Genomic DNA, 17,821 nt, shown 5'->3' with positions numbered 1-17,821 from the left:
TCCATATCTGGTCTTCCAGGTTAAAAATCTTAACTACTACCCCTCTTATCCTACGGTTTAGTTAATGTTTCCTTTTTATAAATAAAACACTAAAAAATAAACAAAATAAAGGCAAAAAAATTTTAACTACTGAAACCTAAGGAAGAACTTACATCTGTAAGCATCCATGTCCTTACCTGTGAATCATTAATGCCCGTTGTAAGCAAGCCGAGAGGCAGTTGTAACACCCAGGGTATCACCCAGAAGTCTATTTGCTAGGCAGATAAGAGCAACTAAACAGTCGTAGTTTCAGAAGCTGGCATTTTGCTCTTCTGGTCTCGATTATTTCCTTCCAAGCTTCTCTCAAAGCAAAGCAAGTGGTGGCATTACAAGAGACGTCACATTAATAGTCAAGTAGAGGGAGCTGGAAGATGGCTTAGCCAGGAGAGTGCACACTTTAGGATGCAGTAAGACCCATGTTCAAGCCCCTGGCCACCACATGAGAGCATTCTGCGGTGAAGAAGCATTGGAACAGTGCTGTTATGTCTCTCTTCTCTCCCTCTCCTTCTCTCTCTTCCTTTCTGTCTCTTCCCCTCAATATTGAAAAGAGAAAAAAATCAAGTAGAATTGAAATACTGTATGAGTCTAGGGACTTATTCCATTTAGGATCTCTAGAGTCCTCTTCAGAGTACCTGCCTGTCCAGAAAGGAAGCATTTTTCACTTTTTCTTTATTTTGATATAAAGCTTTTCAATTTTATTTATATATTTACTTATTTGTTTATTTATTTTACCTCCAGGGTTATCACTGGGGCTCGGTATCTATACTACATACCCACTGCTCCTGGAGGCCATTTTTTCCACTTTCTAAATTTTTATTTTTTAATTTTTAATTTTTTTTGTTATTGGCTAGAGACAGAGAGAAATTGAGAGAGAAGGGGGAGATAGAGAGGAAGAGAGACAGAGAGATGCCTGCAGACCTGCTTCACCACCTGTGAAGCGACTCCCCTGCAGGTGGGGAGCCGGGGGCTCGAACCAGGATCCTAACCGGTCCTTGTGCTTTGCGCCACGTGCGCTTAACCTGTTGCGCCACCGCCTGACTCTCCATTTTTTCCACTTTTATTGGATTAGACAGAGAAAAATTGAGAGAGGATGCGGAAGATAGAGAAAGACACCTGCAGACCTGCTTCACTGCTGATGAAACCTCTCCACTTGTAGGTAGGGAGCCAGGAGCTCAAACCTGAATCCTAATCAGGTCCATGCACTTAGTACTATGTGCACTTAACTGGCTTTGCCACCACCCAGCCCCCTAAGCTTTTCAATTTCAAAAGTAATGTGCTTTGTAAAAAGGTAATCTTCAATTTTGAAAGATGTATATCCTTTTAAATTTTAAAATAAGATAATACCTATAATTATTTTTTTTCCTCCATGTTCATCCCAGTAACATGTCTCAGTTTATCACGGTTAACCTTAGTTGTTGGTTTGTTCATTTTTCAAAAATTTCTTTTTCTTTATTTCCTTCTTTCTTTCTTTATTCCTCTTTTGTTGCCCTTTTGTTGTTATTGATGTCATCATTGTTAGAACAGAAAGAAATGGAGAGAGGAGGGGAAGACAGATGGGGAGAGAAAGATAGACACCTGCAGACCTGCTTTACCACCTGTGAAGCGATTCCACTGCAGGTGGGGAGCAGGGGACTTGAACTGGGATCCTTACGCTGGTCCTTGCGCTTTGCACCACATGCACTTAACCTGCTGTGCTACTGCCCAACTCCCTTGTTTATTATTTTTTTTTATCAGAGCACTGCTCAAGTCTCACTTATAGTCGTGCTGGGATTAAAGCCAGTTATTCTTTTTTTTCTATTAAACTTTTTTTGTCTTTATTGTGGGATTAATGCTTTACAGTTGACAGTAAAATACAATAGTTTGTACATGCATAACATTTCCCAGTTTTTCACATAATACAACCCCCACTAGGTCCTCTGCCATCATGTCTCAGGACCTGGAACCCCACCCCCACCCCAGAGTCTTTTACTTTGGTGCAGTACACCAACTCCAGTCCAAGTTCGAAGCCAGTTGTTCTTAATTTAACCACTAGTTATCCACATTTACTCAGATTTAAAGATGTATGACAATATATACATATGTGTGTGTACACATATGTGTCACGATGTGTAGAATATGTGTAGATAACATCCTAAGTATACAAATTTTTCCATACTTTGTTTTGATTTTGTTTGTTTTTGCCACCAAGGTTATCACCAGGGCTTGGTGTTTGTACAACCCCACGATTCCCAGTGGCTTTTTTTTTTTTTTTTCTGTTTTGGTAGAAGGAGAGTGAGGGAGAAAGAGAGACACCTACAGCACTGACCCACTGTTCACCAACAGGAGCCAACAGCTTGACCCTGGGCTGTAGTGCATTGTAACATGGGTTTTGCTGGGTACATCACCACCTGGTCCCCACACCTTGCTTTTTTTTTTTTTTAATCACATAAGAATTTACCTTGGTGACCCAGGAGGTAGTACAATGGATAAGGCATTGGATTATCAAGCATGAAGCTCCGAGTTCACCCCAACACCCCATATGCCAGAGTAATACTTTATTTCTCTACTCTTTCATGAAGAAATAAATGAATATCTTCTTTTTTTAAAATTTTAATATTTATTTATTTCCTTTTTGTTCTAATTTTTTTAAATTTTTGTTGTAGTTATTATTGCTGTTGATGTCGTCGTTGCTGGATAGAATAGAAAGAAATGGAGAGAGTAGGGGAAGACAGAGGGGGAGAGAAAGATAGACACCTGCAGACCTGCTTCACCGCCTGTGAAGCGACTCTCAGGCAGGTGGGGAGCCGGGGCTGGAACCCGGATCCTTATGCCTGTCCTTGCGCTTTTCGCCACGTGCGTTTAACCCACTGCGTTACCGCCCGACTCCCAATATCTTCTTAAAGGAGTTTATCTTGAACATCTTTGGGCTGCAACATTTATTTATTTTTTATTTTTTTAAATTTCTTTTTTCTTTCTTTCTTTTTTTTTTTTTTTTTTTGCCTCCAGGGTTATTGCTGCGGCTCAGTGCCTGCACCATGAATCCACTGCTCCTGGAGGCTATTTTTTCCCCTTTTGTTGCCCTTGTTGTTGTGGTTATTATTATTGTTGTTGATGTCGTTGTTGGATAGGACAGAGAGAAATGGAGAGAGGAGGGGAAGACAGAGAGGGGGAGAGAAAGACAGACACTTGCAGACCTGCTTCACTGCCTGTGAAGCGACTCCCCTGCAGGTGAGAGCGGGGGCTCGAACCTGGATCCTTAAGCCGGGTCCTTGTGCTCTGCGCCACGTGCGCTCAACTCGCTGCACTACCACCCACCCCTTTTAATTTCTTTATTGGGGGATTAATGTTTTACAGTTGACAGTAAATACAATAGTTTGTACATTCATAACATTTTGGGTTGCAGCATTTATAATTCTATTGTATGCTTTTGTTTTTCCACAATGGTTATTACTAAGGCTTGGTGCTGGCACTGCAAATCCACTTATTTGACAGAACAAAGAGCAATTGAAAGGGGAGAAGGAAAGAGAAAGATAAATACCTATAGACCTGCTTCACTGCTAGTGCAGTGTCCCCTCTGCAGGTGAGGGGTCAGGGCTCAAAACCAGGTCCTTGTATGTGGTAATGTGTATGCACCACGACTGTCCCCCCTTTTTTGTATTTTGTATTGTTTTTATTGTTTTCTGTACTATTCCTCCGGGATCGTATATGTCAGAGTAATACAAAACTGGACATAGGTTAAATATACCGACTATTATTGTTTTGTTTTGAAGTCTAGAGTCAGAGTACTTCAGTTCAGTAGTTTCACAAAGATCCAAGTTTTTTCCAGGCTAATCCAACAACATAGTAACATTACATAGATTTAATCAGATGCCTTCCTTCTGCTCTGCTGTTCTTGGTAAAAGAATGAGAAGCCTCAATATCTTAGCATCACTACAACTAATCTTTATTTTTATTTTTATTATTTTTAATATTTATTCCCTTTTGTTGCCTTTGTTTTGTTTTATTGTTATCGTTATTAATGTTGTTGTTGGATAGGGCAGAGAGAAATGGAGAGAGGAGGGAAGACAGAGAGGGGGAGAGAAAGACACCTGCAGACCTGCTTCACTGTAAGTGAAGCGACTCCCCTGAAGGTGGAGAGCCGGGGCCTCTAACCCAGATCCTTAAGCTGATCCTTGCACTTTGCACCACGTGCGCTTAACCCGCTGCAATACCGCCCGACTCCCGCTTTACTTGATTTTTTTTTCAGTTATTAATGATTTAATAATGATGAACAAGATTGTAAGGCCACAGGGGTACAATTCCATACAGTTCCCACCTCCAGAGTTCCATGTCCCCATCTCCTTCATTCAGCTTTACAAAAGCAGTTGTGAACGGTGTTTTAGAATGTGGGAATCCAGACACCCATCTGGACATTTCAATGGACATTTAGATAGCACGGATGTCTTTTCATCATATCAAAACTTGGGATTTCACAACTGAGAAGGTGCTTCTGTGACCAGACTCCAGGGCTTGCATGCTTTTTTTTTTTTATAAACTTTTTATTTATTTATTTATTAATATCTTTATTGGATAGAGACAGCCAGAAATCAAGAGAGTGGGGAAGATAGAAAGGGAGAGAGTCAGAGAGACACCTGCAGCTCCATGTCACCACTTGTGAAGCTTCCCCCCTGCAGGTGGGGACTGGGGGCTTGAACCCAGTTCCTTGCACATTGTATGTAACTTGTGTATTCAACCAGGTGTGCCACCACCCGGCTCCCCAGGGCTTGCATGCTTAAGGACCCAACACTGTATACGCTTGAGGGGTGCTCTGATTTCTCTCACTTACACACATACAAACACAAATAAAAATATAAATTAAATAATAATTAAAACATAAATAAATAATAAATTAAAAATAATCTGTGTGCTCGTGGGTAGCTCATCCTATAGATAGTTCATGCCTTAGCCTGCCAGAGGCTCTGGGTTCAAGTACAAGCTACTCGTGGGAACACCAGAGATTGCATCAGGGGAATTTTGTGAATGCGGGAGCATGGTGAGGTATCTCTTTCATTTGTTTCTCCCCCCCCCCCCATTCCCTTTCTCTCTTCTGAAGAATGAAAGAATTGGCCCAAGGAAGAGGACTCAAACAGAGGTGATCACACTTGCTTGAGTCCCTGGTTCAAGACAGCAACAACAACAAAAAGTATTTTGTTATATCTCACTGGCAAAAATTTAATTCTTATTTTGACTGTATACCTTAATAAGTTTAGAATCACTGAATGTGGAACTGCAAAACTGCCTTCCTATTGCTATCTTTGGTTGAGTTATAGAAGCTATTTTGCAGCATCAGGGAATGGAATCTTTCCCCACTTCCTATCTGTGTACTAAAAAGAAAGCAGGGTCCTTTGGAAGTGTGACCAGAAGCTCTGATATTATGTTACTCCTGCAGAGGGAGACATGATGTGTAATTTGGAGACACATCTGCCCCTGCCTTGCAAACAGGGAAATAAAGGGATTAAGGGGTGCTAGAATTTATTTATGACTGGAAAGCTGAGCTACATACATCAGGCATTTTCCAGATGCCTGATGGCCATCTGTATATCTTCTTTGATGAAGAATCTGCTCAGATCTTTCTCTCATTTTTAATGTGGTTGTTTGTTTTGTTATTGCTGCTGCTGAATTTCACGAGTTCTCTATATAGTCTGGCATATGATGTATAAAATTCTTCCGGGGGTGGGGGTAGATAGCATAATGGTTATGCAAAGAGACTCTCGTGCCTGAGGCTCCAAAAGTCACAGGTTCAGTCCCCTGCATCACCATAAGCCAGAGCTAAGGAGTGTTCTGGTTTAAATAAAATAAAATAAATTCCTGGGGGTTGGGCGGCAGCATAGCAGGATAAGTGCATGTGGCTCAAAGCCAAGGACTGTCATGAGGATCCCAGTTCAAGTCCCCGGCTCCCCACCTGCAGGGGAGTCGTTTCATAGGCAGTGCAGCAGGTCTGCAGGTGTCTTATCTTTCTCTCTTCTTCTCTATCTTCCCCTCCTTTCTCCATTTCTCACTGTCCTATCCAACAATGAGTGACATCAACAACAACAATAATAACCACAACAAGGTTACAACAAAATGGGCAACAAAAGGGGGGAAAATGGCCTCCAGGAGTAGTGGATTCATGGTGCAGGCACTTCTTCTTCTAGCGTTTGCCCTTCTTCCGTAGCCAGTCAACAGCGTCAGGTTGAAAGCTGTCAGGAGCTGCTTGTTGCTGGCTTTGAAAGTGACTGGGACCCATGTGGATTCAGTCGGCTAGGAAGGATCCTCAGTTTCCCCAATGAATGGATACTCACGGGATGCACCACGAGAAGGTCGATCCAATGCATCCCTGGTGCAGGCACTGAGCCCCAGCAATAACCCTGGAGGAAAATAAATAAATAAATAAAGTTCTCTCATGCCAGGTCACGGTACACCCAGATGAGGACGCATGCTACAGTGCACAAGGATCTGAGTTCAAGCCTTTGATTCCCACCTGCAAGGGGGAAGCTTCACAAGTGGTGAAGCAGGGCTGCAGGTATGTCTTTCTCCCTCTGTTTCTCTCTCTCTTCCCCTTTCTCTATCTCACCCTTCCCTTTCAATTTCTTTCTGTCTCAATCCTAAATAAGTAAAAAAAAAAAAAATTCAAAAAAATAAAATAATAACAAAGATCTTCCATTCAGTAGGGTGTCCTTTTGCCTTGATGAAGGCAACTTCCAGTGTCAGATGCTTTTCAGTTAGATATAGTCCCATTGTTCTCTTTTTTGCTTTTGTTTTCCTTGCTGTGGGACTTGTGTCTCCAAAGGAATTTCTGAAGTAGACATCACAGAGTTCTTCTATGTATTTTATGGTTTCCAGGCTAACCTCCAAGTCTTCGAGTCTTTTCCAGTTGACTTTTGTGTACAGTGACATGTGGTGGTCCTGTTTCATTCTAATGCATGTCACAATTTAATTTTCCCAATACCATTGACTGAAAATGCACTCCTTTCTGTATTTGACGTTTGGGGGGCCCTTTGGCATAAACTATGCATGGGAGACCTTATTTCTTCACTCTCTCTTCCACTGATCTCATTGTCTAACTTTTTTTTTTTTTCCTCCAGGATTATTGTTGGGCTCGGTGCCTGCACCATGAATCCACCACTCCCGGAGGCCATTTTCCCCCCTTTTGTTGCAGCCTTGTTGTGGTTATTATTATTGCCATCGTTGACATTGTTTGTTGTTGGATAGGACAGAGAGAAATGGAGAGAGGAGGGGAAGACAGAGAGGAGGAGAGAAAGACACCTGCAGACCTGCTTCACCGCCTGCGAAATGACTCCCTTGCAGGTGGGGAGCCGGGGGTCCGAACCGGGATCCCTACGCCCGTCCCTGCGCTCTGTGCCACATGCGCCCAACCCACTGCGCCACCGCCCGACCCCCTCATTGTCTAACTTTGTTCTAGTACCAAACTGTTTTGAGTACTACAGTTCTGTAATATATCTGTAAATCAGAAAACATGATGTATCCATTCTTGTTTTTCCCTTTCAGTATTTATTTGGTTATTTGGGGGTTTTGGTTGTTCCAGATAAAATCCCATAACATTGTTCTGTTCCTTTAAAGAAATTCAAGAGAATTTTGATAGGAAATACACTGAATTCTATACCAGCTATTTCCCCCACCCACCCACTTAAGCTCTGCTCAAGTATATAATAATACCCGAACAAACTTCAGACCATCCATGCACCTTCTGGAAAACTCAGGGAAAGAACACTGGTACTACTATTACACACGATAAAGCTCTTATGACTATCATCATTTGCTAAGAGTGAAATCATCTAACCATGAATCATAACCCCTTTCAAGTTGGAATCCTTACCAAGCAAAGGAGTATTACTTCCCTTCCACTTTGGGGTGTTAACCAGGGGAAAGTTGGGTAGAATGCTGTGAATTATTCACTGTACTTATAGCTCGCGCTCTCTCTTTTTTTTTAATAAATAAATATTAAATATTATTTATTTATTTATTTTAAAAATATTTTTAGACTTTTTTTGTATTTATTTATTCCCTTTTGTTGCCCTTGTTGTTTTATTGTTGTAGTTGTTGATGTCGTTGTTGTTGGATAAGACAGCGAGAAATGGAGAGAGGAGGAGAAGACAGAGAGTTGGGGAGAAAGATAGACACCTGCAGACCTGCTTCACCACTTGTAAAGCAACCCCCTTGCAGGTGGGGAGGCGGGGCTCGAACCAGGATCCTTGTGCCAGTCCTTGCGCTTTGAGCCACATGCACTTAATCCACTGCGCTACCACCTAACTCCCTCTAATTTATTTATTATTGAGAGAGATTGAGAGGGGAGAGGGAGAGAGACAGAGAGACACCTGCAGCCCTGCTTCACTTGGGAAGCTTCCCCCCTGCAAGTGAAGTTCAGGGGCTTGAACCCTTGTCCTTTCACACTATAGTGTGAGCACTTTACCAGGTACACCACTGTCTGGCACCAACGGCTCTGTCTATATTTCCATGTCTATATTACTAGAAAGATCCTAGGGAAACCTCAAGAACTGAGAGAGAAACTTCAGGATCCAAATCACTTCTGGAGTTTCAGAAACTTGAACAAAGTCTCAAAACTTCCAGAATTTTCTCTCTCATTTACTTTGTCTTTCTGACTATTTACTTCTGCTTTAGCTTCCTTCTCCCCTGTAACAGATGGGCTTCTTTCCCCTGGAAGAAAGCATAAATGTCAACAGTCTTGGATGTATGTCATCCTGGCTATCGTTCTCAAAAGAGGCTCTGTGTGTGTGTGTGTGTGTGTATTTCAGTTTCATTTTGAAAATTTCTAGAAAAACTCTGAGTGACTTTTTTTTTTTGCCTCCAGGGTTAATGCTGGGGCTCGGTGCCTGCACTAAAAATCCAGCGCTCCTGGAGACCAATTTTCCTAGTTTGTTGCCCTTGTTGTTGCTGTTGTTGTTATTATTGTTATTGTTGTCACTACTGTTGCTGTTGGATAAGACAGAAAGAAATTAAGAGAGGAGGGGAATATATGTGTATGTATATGTATATATATATATATATATATAATTTTTTTTTCTTCCACGGTTATTGCTGAGGCTCAGTGCAGGTACTATGACTCTTCTGCTCCTGGAGGCCTTCTTTGCCTTCTTCTCTTCCTAGTTCTCCTCCTCCTCCTCTTCTTTCTTCCATTTTATTCAATAAGGCAAAGAGAAACTGAGAGGAGGAGGGAAATAAAGAAGGAGAGATGAAGAGAGACGCCTGCAGACCTGCTTCACTGCTCGTGAAGCTTTCCCCCTGCAGGTGGGGAGCTGGGTCCTTGCATCAGCCTTCTTTACCACGGAAGGACATCCATCATGTGAAGTTAGTTCATACCAAGAAAGCTCAAGGTGAAAACGGAACCTACTTAGAGAAATGGTTATTCCTCTGCGCTCAGGCTGATTCTTCTTTCTGCAGTGTCTTTTCCTTTAAAAAAAAAAAAATCTCCCATGCCTCCTTTAAAATTCAGCTTAAAGCACCCTCCCCCCCAGAAAGCTTTTTGTCAGCCCACCTTCTCCACCTGCGCTGCCGCCCTCTGGCTGCTCGGCTTGTCTCTCTCTTGCATTGCCAAGCCATGCTGTATCTAACACTACCATCACACCTGCTCCGCGGCATTGTACTTAATCAATTCCTGTGTCCTCTCTCCACTGAATGGGACTTCCTTAGCAGCAAAAAAACAGGGCCAGCTGGTTTTGGTAGATTCAGTGTCAACGTATGCATCTGGAGGAAGGGGTATTTTGGTAGACAAAAATATTGCCCACCAGTTCCCAAGGGTGTCTAGATCCTGATCCATCAGAGGGTTGATTAATTTTTTAAATCACATTATGCTCACACCGAAAAGACAAATAATTACATAATTGGGTGAAGAATCCAAGTTTGTGGGGAAGTTTGCCAAAAATTCCTATATAAATAAGCCCCCAACAAATGTGTTCTGGGTCCCATTCCCTGAATGGTTCCAAGGCTCCTTGCTTGAGTGTCTCATTCCCCTCCCCCTCGTCGGACTCCTGCAAGGAATTTAACTAATTAGTAGACCCTCTGGAAAAATTGTACTGAGACACTCATATATCACTTTTTTTTTTAATTGCCACCAGGGTTATCGCTGGGGGCTCAGTGTCTGCACAACAAATCCACAGCTCCCAACAGCCATTATTTTTTCTTACTTTTTTTTTTTTACAGAACAGAGAGAAATTGAGAGATTCGAGGGAGATGGAGACAGAGAGAGAAAGAGAGACACCTGCAGACATGTTTTACTGCTCATCAAGTGCCCCTATAGGTGGAGAACAGGGATTTGAACCCAGGTACATGCACATAGGAATGTGTGTGCTCAACCAGGTGTGCTGGTTCCCAGCCCCTATATGCCATCTTCTTAAATCTTTACAACAAATTCTGAGGTAGGGTTATTACTAATTTTCATTTATGATGAGGGAAATGCAATGAAAAAGATGCAAAATAACATGCCTATGGTCATGTAGTCATTTAATTCAATATGGTCCCAGATTCTATAGTGTTAAATATTATCCTATCCAATATTTAATACACCTCATATCAATATTAAGGCTGGATTGTATTGCAGGTCTCAAAGACACTAAGGTATAGCAATATTTTGTGATTCAAGATTCAACGTAATTTATTTTTTATTATTTAATTATATTTATTTATGAGAGAGAACAGGATGAGATAGGGAGAGGAAGGGGGGGGGTAGGGAGGGAGAGAGAGAGAACATCATTCTGGCATGTGCAATGCCAGAGATCAAACTTGAGACTTCATGCTTGAGAGTCCAACATTTCAACCACTGTGCCACCTCCCAGGCCATGATGTTATGAGATTCAACCCAATTTAAAGTGTCCCAGTATCACTAAGAAATCATTTACAGGGAACATCAGCTACTGCTGTGAACAAATATCAAAATGTAAAATAGCTCAAACTCTGTAGAAATTCTCTTTGCCACCTACCTGGAAGCCCAAACTAGCATTCCTGGCGGCAGCTGACTCTCCTCTGAGCTGAATACAGCCCATCTGGGGCCTCCTTCATTCTCAACAGGTAACATTCAAGGCTGTCGTGTTCCTCTCCGTCAAACCACGGGAAACTAACTGAGCCAGAGAGGATCTTAAGAACCCGCCCTGGAGGTGGCATATAGCTTTTTCAACACACAGTCTACTGCCCAGAATTTACTCACCAGCTGTCTCCACTGTCGGGGAGAGCCGGGGGTGAAAAATATTGTCTCTGACAAATATCGTCATGATGAGCAGTTGTTTCGGGCAGAATCGATGTCATTCATGAAATTATTTCTCTCAATTGTACTCTCAAAATGAAAGAAGAATTTTAGTTTGAGGACAGCTTTGCCTTCTTGTCCACAGGAAATTTGGGCCAAACAGATGGTATGATCTCTTTTGTCACTCAGTTTGCTGAGATGGAAAAGAAGCTCTATGTTCATTTCTTGAAGATTTTAAAGTAGTTTTTCATGGCCGGGTGGTGATGCACCAGGTTGACAGAGCATGTTACAATACACAAGGACCAGGGTTCAAGCCCAAGGTCCCCCACCTGTAGGGGGAAAGCTTTGCAAGTGGTGAAGCAGTGCTGCAGGTGTCTGTCTGTCTGTCTCACTCCCCCCCGCTTCCCTCTTGGTTTCTGGCTTTCTCTATCCAACAAATAAAGATATATATATTGCCTCCAGGGTTGTTGCTGTTACTATCGTTGTTGTGTTGTTGTTGGATAGGACAAAGTGAAACTGAGAGAGATGGGGAAGACAGAGATGGAGAGGGAAAGAGAGACAGCTGCAGACCTGCTTCACCACTTGTGAAACGACCTCTCTCACTGCAGGTGGGAAACCAGGGGCTTGAACCGGAATCCTTGTGTGGGTCCTTGTGCTTTAGACTCTGTGCACTTAACCTTGCCCCCATAAAAAAAATTTTTTTTAAGTAGTTTTTCTCTAAGAATGGAAAGTCCATAACTTTTCCTACTGTTTCCCTTCTCCCTACTTTAAGGGGGCCTTGCTTCTCAGGAAGGCTGTAAAACTGTCATGCTGATAAAGACTCCCTGAAACTTTAATTGATAAAACCTTTACAATCTTGTTATGCTTGTCTACCTTATTGTAGCCTAAAATACCGTTCCCTGTTGTAACCATATACATTGCTATGCCACTTCCCCACTGTGCGATTCATACACTATTGAAGAAGAGTGGTTAACAAAGGTCAGAATCATCTTTGATTAAAAAAAATGGCCTTAATTCCAAAAACTCATAGGGTTCCAGGCAGTAGTACACTGAGTAAAGTGCACGTGTCATCATGCACAAGGACCTGGGATCAAGTCCCCAGACCCCAGCTGCAGTGGGGAAGCTTCGCAGCAGTGGAGCAGGGTTGCAGGTGTGTTTCCGTTTTCTGTCTCTGATACCCTATCAAAAAATTAGAAACTCATTCAATTGTTCTTCAGTCTTCAGGAATGGTCCTTTATCTTCTCTGAGTTCTAGACATTGCCTGCTATAAACATAATACTGGATAAAAAATGTTGTGGGACATCTACTCAACAGAGTAGTATGCAGCAATAAAAAAGAAGATAAAGGGAAGGGAGGCTGGACAACATACTCTATATGTTTCACTTGAGGAAGATGGGTCCTGAATTGGGGCATCTTGGAACGTTCCTACTCATGACTGCAGAATGCGAGCTCAGAGCTACAGGAATAGAGATGTCGCATAGGCTCCTAAGCTCAATATGGGCCCCAGATCACATCAGACCGATGGGGTTTATAGTCAACAATATTTATACACTTTTCCCATATTTGGGAGCTACTCTCTTCCCTGATCCAGCTTTCTGGTCCTCTTTGCAACCATGACATCATCTCCCCAGACAATAATTTGGATCTCCCTGCATATTAGATGTCAGACTCAGAAAACAACAACAACAATAACAACAACAAACTAGTATAGTCACGGGCCCTTTGGATTATAACTAAAATAGGCCGACTAACTATCTACAAAATGGAGACCCCCCCCCAACTCTTTGTATGAACTATTCCAGCCTTTAGGTTCATGATTAGTCAACAATTTGTTTGGCTTTATATGTTAACACTTTTTTTCAGCCATCAGGTTCCAGATGCTAACATGATGCCAACTGGACTTCCCTGGGCAGACAACCCCACCAATGTGTCCTGGAGCCCTGCTTCCCCAGGACCCCACCCCACTATGGAAAGAAAGAAAGAGGCTGGGAGTATGGGTCAACCTGCCAACGCCTATGTTCAGCGGGGAAGCAATTACAGAAACGAGACCTTCCACCTTCTGCATCCCACAATGACCTTGGTTGGGTCCATACTCCCAGAGGGATAAAGAATAGGAAAACTGTCAGGGGAGGGAATGGGATACAGAGTTCTGGTGGTGGGAATTGTGTGGAGTTGTACCCCTCTTATCTTATGGTTTTTGTCAGTGTTTCCTTTTTATAAATAAAAATTAAAAAAAGAAAAAGAAGAAGAAGATGATGATGAAATTGTGTCCTTTGTGATAAAATGGGTGGTACTGGAGATGATGATGCTCAGTGAGCAAGTCAGGAGGTAAAGGACAACTACAGGATGGCTTCACTCATGTGAGGAATATAGACAATTGAAAAAAAGTCAATTGTTTCCAAGACTGTGGGACACAGACCTTTGGTGATGGGAATGGTGGAAACAAAATAAAACAAAAAAAGCACTACTAGGAGGAGGACAGACAGCATAATGGTTATGCAAAGAGATTCCCTTGCCTGAGGCTCCGAAGTCCCAAATTCAATTCCCTGCATTACCATCAGCCAGAGCTGGGCAGGACTCTAGTTAAAAACAAACAAATAGGGGGTCAGGAGCAGCACAGTGGGTTAAACGCACATGGTGTGAAGTGCAAGGACAGGCCTAAGGACCTCAGTTGGAGCCCCCGGCTCCCCACCTGCAGGGGGGTTACCTCACTGGTGGTGAAGCAGGTCTGCAGGTGTCTATCTTTCTCTCCCCCCTCTGTCTTCCCCTACTCTCTCCATTTCTTTTTGTCCTATCCAACAACAATGACATCAATAACAATAATAACCGCAACACCAATAAAACAACAAGGGCAACAAAAGGGGAAAAAATAGCCTCCAGGAACAGTGGATTCATGGTGCAGGCACTGAGCCCCAGCAATAAACCTGGAGGCAACAGATAAATAAATTAATTAAATAAATCCTTTGCTTTTAATGAAAGATTCTGCCTCCAATCTCAACTCACAGGAGTTTTCTAACTCCACCAACCAATTCTCCTTTATCTGCAGGGTGTTCCACAGTTCTCACTTGACCCACCCAGAGACAGAGTCAGACTTCACAGGTTCTGAGTCCAGTCCCACAGGACTGCCCACCTCCACTCCACTCTCAGGTCAATTGTCAAGTCCCAGATTGTCACCTGCTACTTCTGACCATCTAGATACCAACTCATAGTTTCCACAACCACCTCAGCAGTCTTGATTAATTCCTAGAGAAGCTCAAAACTCAGAAATGTCTCATTTACTAGATCATCGGTCTATTAGGAAGGGATTTAACTTAGGAATCTGCTTCACCACCTGTGAAGCTTCCTCCCTGCAGGTGTCGAGCCAGGGGCTTGAACCAGGCTTCCTGCACAGAGAAACGTGCACTCTGCCGCAAGTGCCTCACCACACTTGTGCAAGAGTCCTGAGAGGATCTTTGTAGCTCCCCAGATTTACCAAGGAAGCCTTCCATAACACAGGGTACGTTTGCATGCTGAGGTGCCAAAGGAATGATGTCACCTCAGCCTCCACACACACTCTGGGTATTAGCTTTCCCGGAGTAGAGGGCAGCAGATAGCAGACCACATGGCAAAGTCAGGACTGAGACTGGCAAGTCCATGATTTTAAAGCTGCATTTGTTTTTTATTTTAAAAACCTGACCCAAGTACTGCTAAGCTCTGCTCATGATGGTGCTGGGGACTGAAACTGGAGCCTTTGGTGCCTCAAGCATGAAAGTTGTTTTGGTTTTTTTGCATAAATAATATGCTATGTCCCCAGCCCTAAAGCTGCATTTTTTTTTTTGCTTACTTTTTTTTTCATTAGTGATTTAATAATGATCTATGAGACTGATGGATAAGAGGGGTACAATTCCATGTAATTCCCACCACCAGAATTCCATATCCTCTCCTCTCCATGGGAAGGTTCCCTATTCTTTTTATTATTATTTTAAAATTATCTTTATTTATAGAGATAGCCAGCTATTAGGAGGAGAGGGGAAGATAGAGAGGGAAAGAGCCAGAGAGACACCTGCAGCCCTGCTTCACCACTTGTGAAGCTTTCTCCCTGCCAGTGGGGACTGGGGGCTTGAACCTGAGTCCTTGTGCAGTGTAACATGTGCACTCAACGAGGTGTGTCACCACCACCTGGCCCCCTGGTTCCCTATTCTTTATCCCTCTGGGAGTTTGAACCAAAGAGCTTTATGGAGTACAGAAGAGTTCTATGCTTCCACTTTTCTGGAGGAGTAGATATTTCCTGGGAGTAGTGTTTTTTAGAAAAATGGAACTTAAAAAGGAAAATGGGGGAGTCGGGCGGTAGCGCAGCAAGTTAAGCACAGGTGGTGCAAAGTGCAAGGATCAGCATCCCAGTTCTAACCCTCGGCTCCCCACCTGCAGGGGAGTCGCTTCACAGGCAGTGAAGCAGGTCTGCAGGTGTCTTTCTCTTCCCTTCTCTGTCTTCCTCTCCTCTCTCCATTTCTCTCTGTCCTACCCAACAACAATGACATCAATCATAACTACAACAACAAAACAACAAGGGCAACAAAAGGGAATAAATAATAAATAAATATTTAAAAAGTAAAGTATTTTAAAAAAAGGAAAATGGGACTTGTTTGCTTTCTCTAAACTGAACACTTCCCAAGTGATGCAAAATGTAGCCATCTGTAAGTCATTTTTTCATTTTATTCTTTTTTACTGCCACCAGGGTTATTGCTGGGGCTTGGTGCCAGCACTATGAATCCACTGCTCCCAGTGGCATTTTTTTCTTTTTCTTTTTTTTTCTATTTTCTTATTAGATAGGACAGAGATAAATTGAGAGCGAAAAGGCCTGCCTCGGGGTCCTAGTGCTTGGTAATATGTGCACTTCACCAGGTGTGCCATGACCTGGTCCCTGTCAGCTCTAAATCTTCATAGTTATAAGCTAAGAAAAGGCTTTACTCCATGGTCCCAGGTTCAGTCCCCTGCACCACCATAAGCCAGAGCTGAGCAGTGCTCTGTTAAAAAAAAAAAGTCACATTATTTGGTAATTGGGTTAACCTTGAAAAATCCCTTTGTTAGGATTTGCTGTATAATACCCAACATCACCATAATTTATGTCCTTTGACATTATTTGTATATAGCTGTGCCACTGGTTGCTTCTGTTCTTCCTGGTCTAGGCTTTTGAGATACTTCCAGAGGTATAAAGAATAGAAAAGCTCTCAGGGGAGGAGATGGGATAAGGAGATCTGGTGATGGGAATTGTGTGGAGTTGTACCCCTCTTATCCTACAGGTTTGTTAATGTCTCCTTTTTAAAACAAATTTAAAAAAATTTAAAGTCTCTAAACATATGTTCTCTTGTCTGTGATAATGTTACTGATGAACCAGACACACTACATCTTTCTCTGCAACCAATTTCTAGCAGTGACGACAGATGTGTTAGATATACACAGCATTCCCCAGACCCCACAACAGCAAAAGACATTCACAAAAGACATTCAAGGTAGCACAACCGCCTTGATTCTGATGGAATCCTGACTGCTGACAGTGAAACAGGTCAAAACTTAATGGTGACTGAGCGCACAGGCTGACGTTATCCTAGTAGTAGTAATAGTAGTGGTAGTGGTAGTAGTAGTAGTAGTGACTTAATAATGTATTAATTTAGCGCGCACAGCAGGAACTGCCGTGAGTGCTCGGGTCGGGGGCCCCTGCTGCCCTGCTAGGTCCCCTTTCCTCCCCATTAACGCAGCCCCATGAGGGGCCGGGATAGGTAGGCAGTGGGGTCCCCCCCGCGGGCTTCCAGCGGCCAGGGCCGCCCCCGGTGCCATGCACCGCTCGCACAAGAACATCAAGTTCACCACAATTTTCGTGGGCGGCCTGCCTTACCACACCACCGACGTCTTGCTCAGGAAGTACTTCGAGGGCTTCAGGGACATCAAGGAGGCCGTGGTCATCATCGACCGCTAGACTAGCAAGTCCCGCGGATGCGGCTTCGTGACTATGGTCGACAGGGTGGTGGCTGAGAGGGTTTGCAAAGACCCGAACCCCAACATCGATGGCCACAAGGCCAATGTGAACCTGGCATATATGGGCACCAAGCCCTTTTTAAAAAAAAAAAAAGAAAAGAAAGAAAGAAAAAGTGCTTTGCTACTTTTTCTTTTTTAAAAAAATTTCTTTATTAGGGGATTAAATGGTTTACAGTTGACAATGAATACAATAGTTTGTATATCCATAACATTTTTCAGTTTTCTACGTAACAATACAGTCCCCACTAAGTCCTCTGTTATGCTTTTCCAGGACCCTTAATCTTCCCCTCCACTTACCCCAGCTTCCCTATTCTTTATCCCTCTGGGAGGCTGGACCTCACCAATGTGTCCTGGAACCTCCCCTCCCCAGAGCCCTGATCCACTAGAGAAAGACAGTAACAGGCTGGGGGTGTGGATCCACCTGCCAATACCCATGTCCAGTGGAGAAGCAATTACAGAAGCCAGAACTCGTACCTTCTGCTCCCCATAAAGAATTTTGGTCCATACTCCCAGAGGGGGAGAAATAATAGGGGAAGATGACCAGAGGGCTCTGAACTC

General features: G+C 43.0%; 1 pseudogene; it reads left to right on the top strand.

The window, feature by feature from the left end:
* The first annotated feature begins 16,607 nt into the window (after nt 1-16,607).
* Nucleotides 16,608-17,539, top strand: LOC103119356 (RNA-binding protein 38-like; annotated as a pseudogene).
* Nucleotides 17,540-17,821: the final 282 nt, after the last annotated feature.

The sequence above is a fragment of the Erinaceus europaeus genome, chromosome 5 (genome assembly GCF_950295315.1).
Source record: "Erinaceus europaeus chromosome 5, mEriEur2.1, whole genome shotgun sequence".
In the NCBI taxonomy this organism is placed as follows: Eukaryota; Metazoa; Chordata; class Mammalia; order Eulipotyphla; family Erinaceidae; genus Erinaceus; species Erinaceus europaeus.
Note: the sequence above shows the minus strand (reverse complement) of the source record. Positions and strands in the feature narration are given on the sequence as shown.